This window comes from Eublepharis macularius, chromosome 2 (assembly GCF_028583425.1).
Source record: "Eublepharis macularius isolate TG4126 chromosome 2, MPM_Emac_v1.0, whole genome shotgun sequence".
NCBI classification, from domain to species: Eukaryota; Metazoa; Chordata; class Lepidosauria; order Squamata; family Eublepharidae; genus Eublepharis; species Eublepharis macularius.
Genome location: NC_072791.1, coordinates 112,457,277 through 112,475,708, shown reverse-complemented (window position 1 = coordinate 112,475,708; position 18,432 = coordinate 112,457,277). Strand labels below are relative to the sequence as shown.

General features: G+C 42.6%; 1 protein-coding gene across 1 annotated transcript in view; it reads left to right on the top strand.

The window, feature by feature from the left end:
- Nucleotides 1-18,432, top strand: part of IMMP1L (inner mitochondrial membrane peptidase subunit 1) — a 98,995-nt gene that overhangs the window by 68,779 nt on the left and 11,784 nt on the right. The gene's annotated exons all lie outside the window — the stretch shown is intronic.

Here is an 18,432-nt window from a genome sequence, read left to right as displayed (position 1 = left end):
AATTAACCGACGTTAAAAATTATAGACTAATTTCGTTAATAAATAATGACTACAAAATATTTGCAAGAATATTAGCAGATAGACTTAAAATATGGTTAATGGACTTTGTAGGAGAAGACCAGGCTGGGTTTTTGCCAAATAGACAAATAAAGGACAATTTGAGGGTGGTTATAAACGCCATTGAGTACTATGACAAGCGTCCAGATAAAGAAGTTGGGGTTTTTTTTGCGGATGCAGGGAAAGCCTTCGACAACTTGAATTGGGACTTTATGTTTGCATCAATGGAAAAGATGGATTTAGGCAAAGAATTCATAGAGGCAATAAATCAAAGAGTGGCAATTTGTGTCAATGATGACCTGACAGAGAAATTTGAAATAAAAAAAGGAACAAGAGAAGGTTGTCCACTGTCGCCGTTATTATTTGTTATGGTCTTAGAAATATTATTAAGGCAGATTAGAGAAGACGAGAACATAAAAGGAATAAAATCAAAGGGGTTTTCATATAAGTTAAGAGCATTTGCTGATGATGCGATGTTTATAGTGGAAGACCCAGTACAAATTCTGCCAAGACTGCTTGATAAGATTAAAGAGTTTGGAGACTTGGCAGGTTTTTATATAAATAAAAAGAAGTCGAAAATAATAACAAAAAATATGGCTAAGAGGCGAAAACAAGAACTGATGGTAGTAACGAACTGCGAGGTGGTACAAAAAACAAAATATCTGGGAATAGAGCTGACAGTCAAAAATATTGATTTATTCAAGAACAATTATGAAAAGCTCTGGATACAAATCGAAAGAGACATGTTAAAATGGAATAAATTGAATTTATCATGGTTAGGTCGAATTGCTACAATCAAAATGAATGTATTGCCTAGAGTTATGTTTTTGATGGAAACAAGATAAAAAACAATTTACAAAATGGCAGAGGAAGATATCGGAATTTGTGTGGGCAGGAAAAAAACCCAGAGTCAAAATGAAAGTGCTCTGTGATGCCAAATAAAGAGGAGGTACGCAATTACCTGATCTCTTGTTTGTACCATGAAGCAATATGCTTAGCATGGCTGAAAGAATGGGTGTCTTTATCTAATAATAAACTGTTAACGCTGGAAGGTTATAATAAACTTTTTGGATGGCATGCATATCTATGGTATGGCAAACACAAAATGGATGCAATGTTCCAGCACCATTATCTGAGAAGAAACTTATTTCTAACCTGGTTAAAATATAAATAGTTTATAGATCAAGAGAAACCAATGTGGATTGTTCCAGTGGAGGTGATTAATCCGAATTTGGAATATAAGGGAGATGAATGATTGACCTATAAAGAATTAATAAAAACTGAAAATAATGAACTCAAACGAGGAGATACCATTTAAATATGGCTGGTTACAATACCGACAAATTAAAGATTTATTTGAATCAGATCAAAGAAAGACAGGTATTGGGAATAAAAATTTAGAGTTAGAAGAACTTTTACTGGGAGACAATAAAATAATTTCTAAAATGTATAAGCTATTGTTAAAATGGCATACAGAAGATGAGACAGTTAAAGTTCAAATGGTAAAATGGGCGATAAATTGTAATAATGATATAACGATGGAGGCATGGGAGCAATTGTGGAAAAATACTTTAAAAATTTCAACATGTACCAGTATCAAAGAGAATGGCTATAAAATGATATATAGATGGTATTTAACACCGAAAAAGCTAGCCAATGCTAACAAACAGCTATCCAACAAGTGTTGGAAATGTAAGGAGCACGAAGGTTCTCTATTTCATATGTGGTGGACTTGTGGTAAGGCTAGAGATTTCTGGTCTAAAGTGTGTGCTGAAATGTCTTTAATACTCCAAAATAATGTTGTTAAAGTATCTGAAGGACCACTGAGTGATCCGGGGAAGACAACATGGTTTTGTCCCCAACAGATCTTGTCAGACCAACCTGGTTTCCTTCTTTGATCGAGTGACAAGCTTACTGGATCGTGGGAACTCTGTTGACACGATTTATCTGGATTTCAGCAAAGCTCTTGATAAGGTTCCCCATGACATTCTAATGGGTAAACTGGAAGACTGCAGACTGGACTATAGAACAGTTCGGTGGATAGGGAACTGGTTAGAGGACCACACCCAAAGAGTGGTGGCCAATGGCATTTCATCAGATGGAAGGGAGGTGCCCAGTGGGGTGCCGCAGGGCTTGGTTTTGGGCCCAGGACTTTTCAATATTTTTATCAATGATCTGGATGAAGGGGAAAAGGGACTAATTAAATTTGTTGATGATACTAAATTGGGAGGAGTGGCAAACACCCAAGAAGACAGAGTTAAAATTCAACAAGACCTGAATACTCTGGAGAAGTGAGCAGTTGTGAACAGGATGCAATTCAACATAGATAAGTGCACAGTATTACATCTGGGCCACAAAAATGTGAAGCACAAATGTTGGATGGGGGATACACTTCTTGGTAGTAGTGTATGTGAAAGAGATCTTGGGGTAAGAGTGGACTGTAAACTAAATATGAGTAGTCAGTGTGATGTGGTGGCAAAAAAGACAAACTCAGTCTTCAGTTGTATCAAAAGGGCCATTGCATCGAAATCGCAGCAGGTCATAATCCCTTTCTATACTGCCTTGGTCAAGTCACACCTGAAGTACTGTGCAGTTCTGGAGTCCTCACTTCAAAAACAATGTGGACAAAATTGAGAGGGTACAGAAGAGAGCGACGAGAATGATCAGGGGTCTGGAGACTGAACCCTATGAGGAGAGGCTGAGGGCCTTGAGAATGTTTAGTTTGGAGAAGAGGAAATTGAAGTGGAACATGATTGCTCTCTTTAAATATTTGAAAGGTTGTCATTTGGAGGAGGGCAAGGAGCTGATCCAGTTGTCATCAGAGGATAGGACTTGAAGCAACGGGCTTAAATTATATGCAGAAAGGTTCCGATTAGATATTAAGAAAAACTTTTTCATGGTCAGAGTAGTTCAAAGGTGGAATCAGCTGCCTATGGAGGTGGTGAGCTCCTCTTCACTGGCAGTTTTCAAGAAGAGGCTGGATGAATATTTGTCAGGGATGCTTTAGGCTCATCCTGCATTTGGCATGGGGTTGGACTAAAAGGTCTGTATGGCCCCTTCCAACTCTGTAACTCTGTCATTAGACATGCAAAGGGTATTGCTTAATGCCAGGAGACCATCAACGAGGAGGTCATACAAGATCAAATACAAACATTTTTGTTGTTGGGCTCAGTCTAGAAATTTTTCACCTGTAGACTGCCCTCTGAATAGCATGGAGTATCTCTGCAGCTTAAAATTGGAGGGATTGACCACTCCATCCTTTAAAGTTCATCTAGCAGCCAGTTCTGCCTTCCACTCTCCAGTGGATGGCAAAACAGTATTTTTCGTATCATACTAGCTGCTAGTTCTGTAAGAGGACATATAATCTGCATCCTCCTATATCAGCCCCAATCCCACAGTGGTCACTGTCTTTGGTGCTGGTCCAGCTGATGTTGCCTCCCTTTGGGTCAACGACAGCTTGCTAACTGGAGCTATTGCCACTTAAGGTGAGTTTCCTAGTAGCTGTAGAGATGGGCATGAACAGGAAAAAAAACTGAACACGATGTTCGTTGTTCATTGCCATCCACGAACAGTGATTCATGAGCATCAACGAACATGACCTGTTCATGAACATGTTCATGGTTGGATGTTCATCTACGGTCTTCCTGTACAGTCCCACATGGGACTGTACACGCGCAGGCCTGCCGACTTTAAAGATTTTTAAAGCTCAAAAACCACTAGGGCACCCTTGCCTCCCAGTGCGCATGTGCGGCCGTCTTTCCTGCTGAAAATGGCTCCTAAGAGATGGGGCGCCCCCGACGTACCCTCAGTTCCTCTTTTGCCGCCGACTTGAGAGGTTCAAGCTCATCCGTTTGTTCCAGCGAGAATTCTTCTTGACTGTAAGGATGTCGGAAAAAGCTCTATTTAAGAAATGTTTGTCATGCGACAGGAAAATGACCAAATCCGACGGTCATTCCAACTGTCTGTATTGTTTTGGGGAGACACAATACACAGGCCTGTAGGCACTGCTGCACCTTCACCCCGAAGGCCAGAGCAGAACGCGTGGGTAGACTGCAGGCATCTCTATGGCAGCGTGCCATGGCAGCGACCAATCCTCTGGTCCCGACAAAATCTACCGCTGCATCAGAATCCTCTACCCTGCTGAAGTTGGGCCCTTCTGGAACTAAGGACCCGACCCGACCGTCGGACCTGACAGCATCGGCTCGAAGCGCTTCGGAACCGATAGCGTCTACGTCGAATCTGACCCCTTCAGAACCCAGGCCCAGAGCACCTTCGGAACTGCTCGTGGCCTCACACTCTCACCTTAGACGGGAAGGTTCCGTGACCCCGAGGACTTCGGAGCCGAGAACATCTCGGAGTGGAAAAGACTCGGACCGACGGAGTCAGCATAGTGAGCCTGTGGTTCCGCAATATTTGGATCTGGCGAGGCCTTCGATACCATCTGGAACCGACCTGAATAAAAAGAAGAAGAAAAAGCATCATTCTTCTAAACGTGACAAACAAGTCCTAGAAAGTGTGATATCTCCACAACAACCGGCAGAGGGTCAGACTGAGACCACCTAAGAAGACGCGTCGTGGTTCCGGCGATCACCGTTCCTTAGGGAGCACTCCCCAGTCTAAGTGCCCTACGGAGGAGGAGGTGCTCGTGGTTGAGAAACCCCCCACGCCATCAGGGAGATCCAAATCACCCTTCCAAGAATCTTGGTCCTCACGTTCCTCTCGGGGAGAAAGAGGCTGTTCAAGGGAAAGCAGAGCCTCTCGTCATGATGAGCAAGAGAACCCTTATTTCGAATCTCGTCATCACTTGAGATCCACTCCACCACGTCGGTATTATAGGGAGGAATCTTATTATTCTGAACGTGCGGCCAGAGATCGCTCGAGATCATCCTCCCTACAGGCTTATTCTTACCCGGGTTTTAGAAGGACCCCTAGGCTATCCGACTCGGAGTACGATGACGGCGCCCGGTTTGACCAGCCCTATGATTTCCCACCATCTGAATCCCCAGACGGTGCGATTGGTCCGTCGGAGGAAGCATCCCCGACTGATGATTTTCGTACCTACAACGAACTCCTTCAGAGGATGGTGAAAGCACTTGAATTAGAGGTGGCTTCTACGGAACCACAGTCAAATGACAAGATCTTAAAGCATATCTATTCTGGTTCGATGCCAACACTTGCTTTCCCTATGACCGAGGGCTTCGTAGAGCTCCTCATGGGACTGAACCTTAAACCAGCCTCCACTCCTGCAACGAACAAGAAAGTGGAAAACCTATACAGAATCAAAGATGATTTATGCCCGTTCCTGTCTCTTCATCCTCCTCCATCATCTTTGGTGACAGAGGGTATGCAGGCCAGACCGAAACAGGGATCGCTTTTGGTTCCGTCGGACAAGGAAAGCAGGAAAATAGACTCTATGGGCAGAAAGGTTTATACGTCTTCAGCCTTTGCCATTAAAATTGCCGATTAAGCAGCGATGATGGCTGCCTATCAACTGCTATTATGGAACAAAGTGGCCACGTTTGTCCTGCACTTGCAGGAAGATCAGAGGATTTTCCTTCAGGTGATCCAAGAGGAGGCAGTGCGCTTATCCCGCCATCAGATTAATGTGGCTAGGAACATGACCAACACTTCAGCCAGGTCCCTGCTGTCAGCACTTGTCATCCGTAGATTTGCCTGGCTTAGATCAACCGCTCTTCCGGTAGAGACCAGGAACAAGGTGGAAGACCTCCCCTTCGAGGGACACACCCTCTTTTCGAACAAGACCGATGAGTATCTGTCCAAAAAATGCAAGGACAGACTCACAGCTTGCTCGTATGGTGTACTGGCACAGCATCAAACCTCTACCAGATCGCAATAACAGAGGCCGCCCACAGCGTTTCCACCCCTACCACGGGTATGGTTACCAGCCGCAAAGGCGTTATTTGAGCCCTCAAGCGTCCTTTTCATGGAGGAGACTGGACCAAAAGAACAAACAGGGAGCCCATCAACAGCAGGCTAAAAACCCCTCTCATTCTCAGAAGCAATTCTGACTATTACAGGGACCTGTCCCCTTGTTTGGAGTCAGGCTAGCTTCCTTTTTTTCTGAGTGGTGCCACATTTGTTCTGATTCTTGGGTTATACAAATCGTTAAAAATGGTTATAAAGTTGAATTTTTACAGTGGCCTGGGCTCCAACTGCCTAATTTCTCCCCCCAGAATACTCAACCCGGGGTGGTATCTGAGCTGTCAGCTCTTTTGAAGAAAGGTGCAATCGAGGAGGTGTCAGATAGCTCCTCCCTTCTAGGTTTTTATTCTAACCTGTTTGTAGTAGAAAAGAAGGATGGAGGTCTCCGTCCTATTCTGGACCTTCGCGAATTGAACAAATTTATTTGGATCCGTAAATTTAAAATGACCACTCTACAGACGGTCTTGGCTCTGATACCTTCTCAATCTTGGTTTGGGGTTTTAGCACTGAAAGATGCTTACTTTGATGTTTCTATTTTCACAGACCATAAAAAAATTCTTCGTTTTATGTATGGTACTCGCATTTTTCAGTACCGGGTCCTCCCCTTTGGGTTATCCACTGCCCCTAGGGTTTTCACCGAGTGTGTGGCCATAGTCATTGCCTTCCTTAGGATGCAGGGTTGTTGTATTTTCCCTTACCTTGACGATTGGCTCATAGTTGGACACTCAGCTGCTGATGTGGAGAGGCAGATCTCCACTACCCTGTCCACTTGCCTACGTCTGGGGTTGTTCGTCAATCAAAAGAAGTCGAAATTGTCTCCTTCTAGAGTTACTCAGTTCATAGGAGCTGTCATTGATAGCATAAGGGACTCTGGGACAGTCCAGGTCCTGACAGATAATACTACCACAGTGTTTGATGTGAATAAACAAGGGGGTACGGCTTCTATTTGCTTATGTACAGAAGCTATGAGGATCTGGGACTGGGCAGTAGATCACTCTGTATGGCTTTTGGCAGTCCATATCCCTGGGGTAGATAACACTGTAGCTGACCACCTTAGTAGATTGCAGGGAGATAATCATGAGTGGTCCCTTCAAGATGTGTATTTACATCCTGTCTTTTCAGAGTGGAGGTTACCCAACTTAGATCTTTTTGCGTCAGAGGAGAACCACAAGACTCCCCGTTACTGTTCAAGAGGAGGAGTCAGCCTCGGGTCTCTTGGGGACGCCTTCCAGCTAAAGTGGTCCGACCACTTCTACTATCTGTTCCCTCCATTCCCTCTGTTAGCCAGAGTCATCTGCAAGATCCTGATGGACAAAACAGCAGCCATTCTGGTAGCCCCATTCTGGCCGAGGCAGCCTTGGTTTCATACGCTCTTGAGAGTGCATACAAGGAGGTACCAGTTCCTGATTCAATCAAACCTGTTGTCGTGGAGGGGTGTGTTTCACCACAGAGTGGACAAACTCAAACTAACGGCTTAGCTAATCCTTCCGCACAGGGATTCTCTGAGGGAGTGATGCATGTACTAGAGAATGCCCGACATTTGTCTACTCGGCAATCCTATACCTTGAAGTGGAACAGGTTTTCTTTGTGGTGTCAAGAGCGGAAGTCGGACCCGCTAGCCTCTCCATTCTCTGAAATTTTGGACTTCCTTTGGGGACTCAAGCAGAAAGGGCTGTCTAACTCGTCCCTTAAGGTTTATTTGGCGGCTATCTCCCCCTTTCATCCTCCTGTGGATAGGAAAACAGTTTTTTCCCACTACGCATCCAAGTTGTTTTTGAAAGCGTTAAATAATTTATTCCCCCTGGTAAGAGCAGTGGTTCCCCAGTGGTCGCTACCCCTAGTCTTGACTTGGCTCATGTCTAAGCCTTTCGAGCCATTGGCCACATGTCCTCTACTCTTCCTGTCCTTCAAGGTAGCTTTTCTGGTGGCAGTTACCTCAGCTAGAAGGGTTGGGGAGCTGGCAGCGTTATCCTCTGAGCCCCCTTATTTGAAGATCCACTCGGAAAAAGTGGTCCTCAGAACTAAGGTAGACTTCTTACCCAAGGTGGTTTCGAAATTTCATATGTCTCAAGAAATCTCCTTACTGGTGTTTTTTAAGGAACACAATTCTGAGGCAGACAGGGCCCTTCACACTCTGGATGTACGTAGGGCTCTGCTTTTCTATTTAGACCGTGTTAAAACCTTTAGGGTAGATACCAATTTTTTTTAATGTTTTGCGGGCCCTAAGAAGGTGCACAAGGCCAGTTCTCAGACGTTAGCTCGTTGGGTTGTTCAAACCATTTTGTTATGTTACAAAGTTATGAACTTAACTTGTCCTTTGGAGGTACGTGCTCGTTCCACCAGGTCTCAAGCAACATCAGCAGCTCTTCTGAGAGGCGTCCCACTGCAGGACATCTGTAGAGCAGCAACATGGGCCTCCGCTGACACATTTATCAGGCATTATGCCCTGGACGTCCTAGACAGGAAGGAAACGACAGTGGGCACTGCAGTCCTACAATCAATCTTCCTGTGACAGCTGTCTATCACCTCCTCCCAGGTATTTAAGCTTTATAATTTCCCATGTGGGAATGCACAGGAAGACCATAGATGAAAAACAGTGTTTCTTACCTGTAACTGTTGTTCATCTAGGTCTTCCGTGCAGGCACACATACCCTTCCTCCTTCCCCGCTAATCCTCTTGGTACTTACGTTGTAGTGTAGCGGCGAAAGAGGACTGAGGGTACGTCGGGGGCACCCCACCACTTAGGAGCCGTTTTCGGTGGGAAAGATGGCCGCGCATGCACACTGGGAGGCAAGGGTGCCCCCTAGTGGTTTTTGAGCTTTAAAAATCTCCAAAGTCAGCAGGCCTGTGCGTGCGCAGTCCCATGTGTGCGTGCACGGAAGACCCAGATGAACAACAGTTACAGGTAAGAAACACTGTTTTTCGTTGGGGCCAGAATGGCCCCCTTGGGACTTAGAGAGCCCATATTCGCAGGGAGTGTTCAGAAGGCTCTCCTCTAGCCATCATCCAAGTTTGGTCAAGAAACCTGACCTGAGCAGCCAGCAGGACAGGTAATAATAATAAAGAATAGCTTGGCCCCAGAGCCTGGCAGCAGCCCTGGAACCTGAGGGAGTAGAGCCGCACCCCAGCACACACAGAAAAATTCAAGCTCCAATGCACTCTCCCTCTCTCTCAAATGCCAGCAACAGCTTTCCCGCTCCACTGTCTGCTATGAAAGCCAGAGCTGGGAGCACAGTGCCTTTTATAACCAGAGGTCCCATAAAGAAATACAGGAGGTCTGTGGTTGGTGGTCAAAATTGCCTAACAGGGTTTGGTGGGATGAAATTGGTGTTCCCATGGCTACAGAAGACCCCTCCTCCCCCCTGCTCTTTGCTCCCATATAACAAAATGGGAGCTCCATGCTTGGAAGGGAGACCTGCCTATCAAGGTAAGTTGGGCTTAGATTGGGGTTTCCAGGGCAACAGAAGAAGTTCAGACAGAGTTCAGACAGTCCCTGCTTATGTTGCCAAGGGAATTGATTGACGGTGTCAGACTGTCTGGCTTTATGAACGGCTGACAAATGCCACAAACAGGGCTTGGAACGAACACATGTTCGTGGGGAATGGGGCCTCATGAACACCTTGCTCACGAACAGCAGATTGGGCTGTTCGTGGCTTTTTTTCGTTCGTATTGCTGTTCATGCCTATCTCTAGCTGTGACCTCTGCTAGGCGTGTTAGTGAACTGGCTGCACTTAGGTTGTGTCCTCCATTTCTGAGGTTCCTGGACAAGAGGGTAGTCCTGAGACCCAGTATACACTTTTTATCCAAGGTCATCTCACTTTTCCATTTGAACCAGGAAATCTCTCTGCCTATCTTCTTTCCTGACTCCAAGACAAAGGCGGAAAGAGCTCTCTAGATTTAAGGAGAGCATTGCCATTTTATTTACACAGAATGCAAGATTTTTGCACTGACCATAATTTATTTATCTGTTATGGAAGGGCAAGCATGCCTCTTCACAAATAATTGCCAGGTGGATTGTCTCTGCCATCAGGAAAACATACCAGCAAGCTGGTGTACAAAGCCCTTTGCAAATTAAAGCTAATTTCTCCAGAGCTCAAGCTTCTTCCTCTGCCTTCCTGAGGAGTGTATTGGTGTCTCAAATCGGTAAAGTAGCTACGTGGGCATCCTCAGACACTTTTGTAAAACATCATGCTGTTGATGTTGACACAACATGAGAGCTGTTTTGCAATCTCTGTTCACCTGAGAATAACAACAGAGTCATATACTTGACATGTTGATTACATAAGAGGTTTACAAGGATAGTATGACTATGTACAATGTTTATATGTGTATTTAATTCTACAGGATTCATATATGAATGTTGTCATGGGCTACGGGGTACCACCACCTTGACCCAGCTGAGGGGAAGAGCTGCACAGCACCTATAAGCCACTGTTCAGCTACATATAGTTGCACAGCACCCTATAGTTACAAAAGAGCTGCACAGTGCTCTATAGTTACAAAAGAGTTGCACAATGCCCTATAGTTACAAAACTGGCAATGAAAGAAAGTCTCACAAATGCCCTAGTAGGCTGCCACCATTCCCTTTGTCTATCCCTAGGCACAGGAGTAAAGGGACAAAGCTCCAAGCCTATGAGGGAATTAACAGACATGTACCTTGCAAGGGTGGCTTGCAAGTAGAGTTCACAAGACAGAATGTTATTATGGTAGGTGGTTCACAGAGTGGGCTCAACAGAATGATGATTATTTTGAGGCTTTAAAGTCAAGAACCACAACAGAAGTAAAATACAATTATTTATTTCAAGATGCAAGGTTATCTAAATACACAAGACACTGTGGGGATAAAACAATAAATCCTAAAGCATGTAATCACTTGCTAATACGTATTCCAAAGGAAGCAAAGTAAGGTGTCAAAGGGACAGAAGTCAAAGTCTCTGTTTAAGGGGCAAACAGCTAGGCAGCACAGCACAATGAAATGATGGTTACATGAGCGTCCATCCACAGAATCTTGAGCCAGAAGTGAAGCCAGGGGCGAGTTACAGTCAAGTTACTGAAACTCACCAAAAGCTTATAGCTCCATGTTTGTTAGCTATTTTTATACCATTTGGGAACCAAAGTGGCCCAGGCCTGTTAGCCAATCAGGTGCCCAAATGCTGATGTCACCAAAGGTAAAGGCACACATGAAGGAAGAGTGAAACCAAGTCTGCAGTCTTTGGCACCACTCATCAGTCCTGCAGGTGCTTAATCTAAGCAGTCAAGAATGTTAATTGGCTCGCAGATAGCTGTACCATGGAGGCTCACTCGCTAACAAGCCAGAACATGTTATCTCCAAAGTTGCAGGAAGCTGAGACTCTGGAGACAATGAGTTTCTCAGACAGGCTTCTAGCAGAAAGAAAGCGGGATTTGAGGCAAGAGGAATTTTCCTAGCAAGAGTCTTGTTTAACATGAGGCCTCTTGATCAAGGTTTCAAGAAATATGGCTTCTACATAAGTTAGAAAAGAGCATTTTCATCATAGATATGTGTAGACTTTAACCAACAGAGTTAGCTCTGTTTTTCTAAACACATTAAATTGTTGATTGTGCATATCAGTTTTTTGCACGAGAAATTTTTGACTTTGAGGTTTATTAATAAGAATAATTTTGAGAGATTCACCCCGCCTCCCTTTATTGTGTCTAGCTTGGTAATCTCCCATGTGGGGCTACACAGAAGAATGACAATGAAAACAGGGTTGTACATACCTGTAACTAATGTTAATTGAATTCTTCTGTGCAGGCACATATACCCTCTCTCCTGCCCCCCTGTGAACTCTCTGGTAGATCCAGTTGCAGCTCGCAGTGGCTCAGGAGAACTGGGAGGAGGAGGGGTCGCTCCTCCTTTATCACGTGCTCATTTTGGTGGGAAAATGGGTCTCTACGTGACTCTGAAGAAGTGACCCCTAAAGGAGCATTTTAAAAGCTTTAAAGATTTTTCCAAGCAGCTGGCCTGCGTGCATGCGCAGTCCCATGTGTGCCTGCACAGAAGAACTTGAGGAACACAATTTTATTGTGTTCATGCACTCTCTCCTTTCCTTGGGTGTGGGGCAATATTGAAAGTTTCCTGCTTTGGAAAATGTTAAATCAGACTCCAATATGCCATGATTAAGGTTTCCACATGGGCTACAGAAAAATACTGGACCCCTGGTGGAGGGCACTCACCTAAAGAACAATCCTAGCATGCATGTGTGTTCCCAGCCCCAGCACAATGATGTCACTTCTGGAAATGATGTTATTGAGCCAGGCCATGCAGGCCGCAGCTCCTGAGTTTCTCAACAGCTGAGTTTCTCAGTGGCAGGGCCACTAGCTGGGAGCAAGTGGTGGGGACCCGACTTGGCCAGCCCAACCCTCCCAGGGGCACCTCAATGGTACTGGAGAGGCAGGGGTGCTGTGGGCCCGGCAGCCTGTGAGTGGTGTGAGCCTCCAGGTGAAGTTCCACCGGATCCACAACAGCAAGTGGGCCAACTTGGCTTTCTGCACATTGCTCCTTCCACTTCCTTGTTTTTTCCTTCCCTTCCTGCTCTTCTCCTCCCTTCCCTCCCACAGCCAGGTGTCTGGTATTTTCAGGACATTTCCCCCAGACAGTTCAAGAAAATACCAGACTGTCTGGGTGAAAACCAAACACCTGGCAATGCTAGCCATGATGTTCAAGCGCAAAACCAAAGGCGAAGGAAAAAAGTTTGAATTGTGCCCCATGCTGATGTGCTGCGATGCAAGGCTAGAGTTTTGTTTTGTTTTTTCATAGAAGGGAGAATATAGGACCAGAGAGTGGCTTCATGTGCCTGATACTGGAACAGATTTTCCGTAGCAACATAGCAAAACTTAGAGAGGGTAGGTAGTATAAATGCAGGCCGCTGGGCTCTAGCTGCTTCTGTGGGATGCTGCTATAATTGCTGCGGTCAAGGTTCTCTACATGCACCACAACAGGAACATCCAGAGATGATATTTGGCAGCTGTCTATAACAGTATGCCTTGGTCTTTAAATTCTAAAGAATGGGTGGGGGGGGGTGCTTCATGCAAAGAGATTTTCTCTTTTGTCACCAGAACAGAATTTTATGCTTATGGTAGGAAAATACATACAGAAGCCTGAACTGGGCACAGTATTTGGAAATAAGGCCTGTTTTATACATTATCGTGAGCAGTTCTTTTTTCCACGTCTGTCTGCATAGACATTGCCTTTTTGATATTTGGATAGAGAAGGTTTTGAATTTTTCTGCAAACATGGAGTTTTCCCTGGCTTCAGTGCCTCCATTCCCACTTGCAGATTTTATTATCTGCGTGGTCAGGCGACCCATCGGAATGAGATGTATGATACTTATCTAAGAGCTATTATTTGTCTTGCTTATTTTTTGAAATGTCATGCAAATGAATCCATAAGGAAGAGACGTTAATAGAGAATATGTTCCAATGCATTTTTGAGCCTGATTTTCTTCTTAGAATAAAATTGCCTGGTAGGAGATCTGAGTAGTCCTGAGTAGTACTGGAATATGTAAAATTCTCTGTATCCTGTTAACATACTGCTTTTAAAAGTTCCATTTTGCTATACCTTGATTTTTTGAATGGATCCTTTTTCCATTGTAAAAAAAATGAGCATATAGACATAGTACAGTATATATTCAAACCAGCAGTGTGGGCTTTCCAGAATAATTAGAATCAGAAAATTTTCCAGAAAACTGTCCAATTCCTTAAGTTGAATGAATATAAACTGGTGTTGCTTATTCATTTTGACATAGTTAATAAACAAAAGTACTTCATATAATTAATTTTATTTCACAATAGTAACAAATGCTTGATCTGAAATATTTGTTATGGGGAAAAGTTGTTTCATTTAAATATTATATTCAGGCATAAAATTTTGGAAATTATTTTTATAAAAGGTACTTGTGAAATGTTTAAAACAATACAGCATGTACTTTCCTAACAGTGTTTAAATTGAAGGGGGAAATGAAATTAAAAATTGTCAATATGCTAATTTTAGCACATCCAAAAAATTGTGCATGATATGCCATGGACTTGTTTTTCCATTCATCTATTTCAACAGAATTTAACTCTCTTCCTCAGAGGTTATTGGGATACCCCAGTTTTACTGTCACTCTCTTTAACATCACTTGCTAGTTCAATATTGGATCGCCATATCGCTTCTGCCATGTAAGAGCAGACATATAAGTAAGAAATAAAGTTTTGGTTTTGATTTGACCTGTACAGGTGAATTCATAAATTGATTTTTTAATTTGGATTATTAAATGTTTTTGACCAAAGTGTACAGGTACTTTCTTATATCATTCCTAGGCATAAGCATTGAAAAATATTAAAGTCAACTTTGAAATTGCCAGTTGTCCAATACTGTGTTAGGAATGACATCCATCCATATTTATATATTGTTTGAAACAAGGAATTTTTAGAAATGGAAAATTCTCCACTAAAAATAAAGCATTGGAAAATGTTCCACCCCAGTGGCATGTAATAACTATGGTTTCAATTCATTCTAAGAATTTTAGTATTCTAGATAAACACGGACATAATTAAAGATAAATGTTGTTGAGTAAGTTACATAATGTTCGTCTTGAGAAAGATGAAAGTTAAATTTTCTTGTAACCTGAAATGTGCAGGAAAACTTATGCATTTTAAGTTTTTCCATTTTAGTTCTGTTTTGGCCCTTAGTTAGGTGAAATTTACTCAAATATATACATTTCATTAGTAGCTAGTAAACTTGTTATTGTAAACTTTTATCATATTTCACTTTAATCAAGGAAGATAACACCTGTGGTTTACTCATCAAAGCTGTTTTTGTCAGCTTTATTTAATTGTTAGCTTAAATTTAAATATATTTGAAGTTAAGAGATAGTAATAGATAATAGATTTTAAGTCAATAATAATAGATTTGAAGCTAACAGATAGGGCTTAGTTTAACAAAACAGAATGTAAACATGATATAACGAGTTACAGAAAAGGGATAGATTAGGAATAGATTAAGATATAGGGTTGGAAAGCTGTTGGAAGTCCTGAAAAAGGGGGGGAGGGAAAGGGTGGGGGGAAATGATATTGAGATGTTATTTGAAAGTTGTATGTATTAATATTCTCACCTAATAAATTTTTAAATTTTTTTTTAAAAAAACTGTTTTTGTCAGATGAATACCTGGAGACAATGAAGCAATTACATTTGTTGCTTGTATCAATGTTAGATGCACTTCGACCTCAGAAAGATAAATGAGAACTATGTGGCTTCATTCTGTGGGCATGACTGATTTTTATCATGCTCAAGAAGGAAGCCTCTGAAATGAAAGTTTACATTAGAAAAAAGTAAGATTCTTTTTGAACTCAGCACTCTGGTATCCTTGAAAAAGATTGGAATACTTTTGAATGTTTAACTACATTGCCTACTAGGGATGCCAGTTCCCTGCCAGGGGTGGAGGATCCCCCGCTCCCCACCCTCCACCCCCCCCCCCGCACCGCTTACCTGGCTGGCAGGGGGAGTGCTTCCTGGAGCATGCCCCCAGGCAGTGAGGTGTGCTCCTGCATGCCGCAAAGGCCTGATCTGGCTGGATTTGGGCTGGTTTCAGCCCAAATTGGGCCGCTGCAGGGCACAGAAGCTCGTGCTCTGCAGTGGCTGGATTCAGCCCAATTCAGGCCCAGTTTGGTCTGAATTGGCCCAGATTCAGGCCAAATCGGGCTGCTGCATAGCGTGGGAGCACTGCCATGCACTGCAGTGACCCAATTCACCCCTCTGGGAAGCGCTCCCAGAGTGGCCATGACCCACACCGTCCCAGAAGAGATGTCATCGCACAAGCCAGGAGCACACGCACTGGGTGAGCATGCAAAAGGGAAAAGATAAAGGTTGGAGCCGAGTCCTACATCTCCTGCCGGGGGAGCTAGGGGGACCTGACAACCCTATTGCCTACTGTTTGAGAAGCAAAGAGTGAAGAACTATTTTGAAAAAAAATAGCATACAAAAAATGAAATACTTGATTTTCATATTTAAGTGAAATGGCAAACATTTATCCTCAACTACTCATTTTTATTGAATCATTTCTATCCAACTTTACCAAATACTGTTCCAAGTGTATTTCCAAGTCTAAATGAAAGCAAGGAATAATAAAACATATTATCAGCCACTAAATTTTCTTTAGGGCAACAAGTCCTTATTCAGTTTTAAGAAAGTGGGAAGGGGTTGGCCTTGCTAAGGCACAAGGCCTCTTCTGATGTTATCTTTAGTCTGTAGTATGGGAGTAAGTACAATACGTTGCTTCATGCCATAGTTCTTCTCCAGGTCAGTAACCAAAAGGGTTGTGAAGTTGACTCTCCCCATATGGCCAGATTTTTTGATATTGTTGGAACTTCAAATGCAATGCACTGTGGTATCTCACACACTGTAAAGGTACTATTACAAGATACCAAAGAACTGCCAGTGATGACGCTGGTCAGCAAAGTAATAAAGGGTCAAACATACCTGACTCATCCATTTTAAATTTTGTTAAGTTTGCAGATTGTAAGATCACGTGCACATTCTTGGGACATGTTTCAGCACTAGTTCAGAATCTCTTCCCTTCAGTGCCCCAAACGTGAAGTTAAAAAAAAAGTGCCATTTAAAATGACAGATTAAGAGCTCATGGTGCATGTCTCAACTGTTTATTCTATGATGATAATTGGCCAATTTTCCTGGGGACAGAAATGGCTGCTGGGGGAAGGGAAAGCAGCAAAGACCTGCTTGTACAAGAATCATGGATCACTGGATCTAAGCCACAGAAAAGGCAAAATTATGTGATTATGTGAAAAGATTGTTAGAATAATGTAAGTAAACCTAAATTCTGGACAATTGCAGTCCCCATACCTGCTAACTAGTTCTTGTAATGCTAATCTAGATTTATTTCCACACTTGCTGTGTGTTTCAGACATGTTGGACTTAAGAAATTTCATCTTTAATTGCTCTGTCAGTGAGGGAGCTGGGAGGAAGCTTTTGATCAGAGAAACAGACAATAGGAAAGGGGGTCACTTCCAACTGAGGCCTGTGATTATAGTATTTTACAGTTGAAATCAGTGGGATTGGACTGCTCTAACTGTATAGGATTTCACAGATTGCCTTTGGCATTGGGATAGTCCTTTCAAATGGCAGTATTTTATTTATCATTTTATTTAACTTTTGTAATGGGTGGAAAATTTATCTGAATTGACAAAATTCATATTAAGCTCTGTATGTAATAATGATAAAGATTTGATTTTTAAACGATTGCATTTTTAATATATCATGGAACAAAACTTAGGAATGTAAGTAAAGCCTGCTGAATCAGATCCAGTACAGCATCTTGTTTCACAGAGCGGATGGCCAGTGAACATGACATAGAGGCCAGTGATTCTGCCTCCCAGCACTGGCTTCAGAGGTTTCCTTTCTCTGTATGTGGAGGTTCCTTTTATTCACAAAGTCAGTGATGGACCAATCTTCCATGAATCTGTCCAACTCTTTTTTAAAGCCATCTGTGTTCATGGGCATCACTGTATCCACTGGCAGTGAATTCCACAGTTCAATTACTTTTTAAGTAAATAAGTATTTCCTTTTGTCTGTCCTGAACGTATTGCCCATTGATTTCATTGGGTGCCCCTGAATTCTAGTATTATGGGAGAAGAAGAAAAAGCTCCTTCTATCCACTTTCTGTACCTCATGCATAATTTTATTAACCTTTATCATGACCCATGTTAGCCATCTTTTTTTTCTAAACTGAAAAGTCCCAGACTCTTTAGCCTTTCCTCACAGGAAAGGTGCTCTAATCCCTTAATCTCTTGGTTGTGCTTTCCATATTTTTTCCACTTCTGCAATATCCTTTTGGAGATATGGCAACTGGAACCAAATGTATGATTTTGGCAGTAAGCATGAAAAGTATCCTACATAAATTGTTTCAGAGGATAGGTTGCCACATTAATTTGCTGCAGCAAAACAAACCTTTAAGATGAAAGATGGTACTTTATAAAGCTTATATATCTAGAAGAGTGGAAAATATATCTGCAGAGTATTGTAGTAAGATAGACATGCCTATAGTTCTCAAATAATTTTACTTCATGGTAAAACATACTCTATATAAATACTCTATATAAAAACAAAGTATTTCTCTTCTCTCCTGTAGGCAAAGCTGTGGCCATGTCTCTTTTCAGAATTTTCTTAATGGTTTTTATTCCATGTGTTTAACGTGAATAGCTGCAAATTAGATGGGACATTTAAATAGTTAAAAGCAATTGTCAGGTAGGCAATTCAAGCCTGGGAGAAAAAGATTACCCTCCACACCCCCATATTTCTGATGTAAATCAGTCTTCTGAGAAGTATTTGCCTTGAATGAGAATACTGGATGCTTTCTCACTAAAGGTATATAACATTTTGGGGGAAGGGGTTAGTGGCAGGAAATAGTGCAAAAG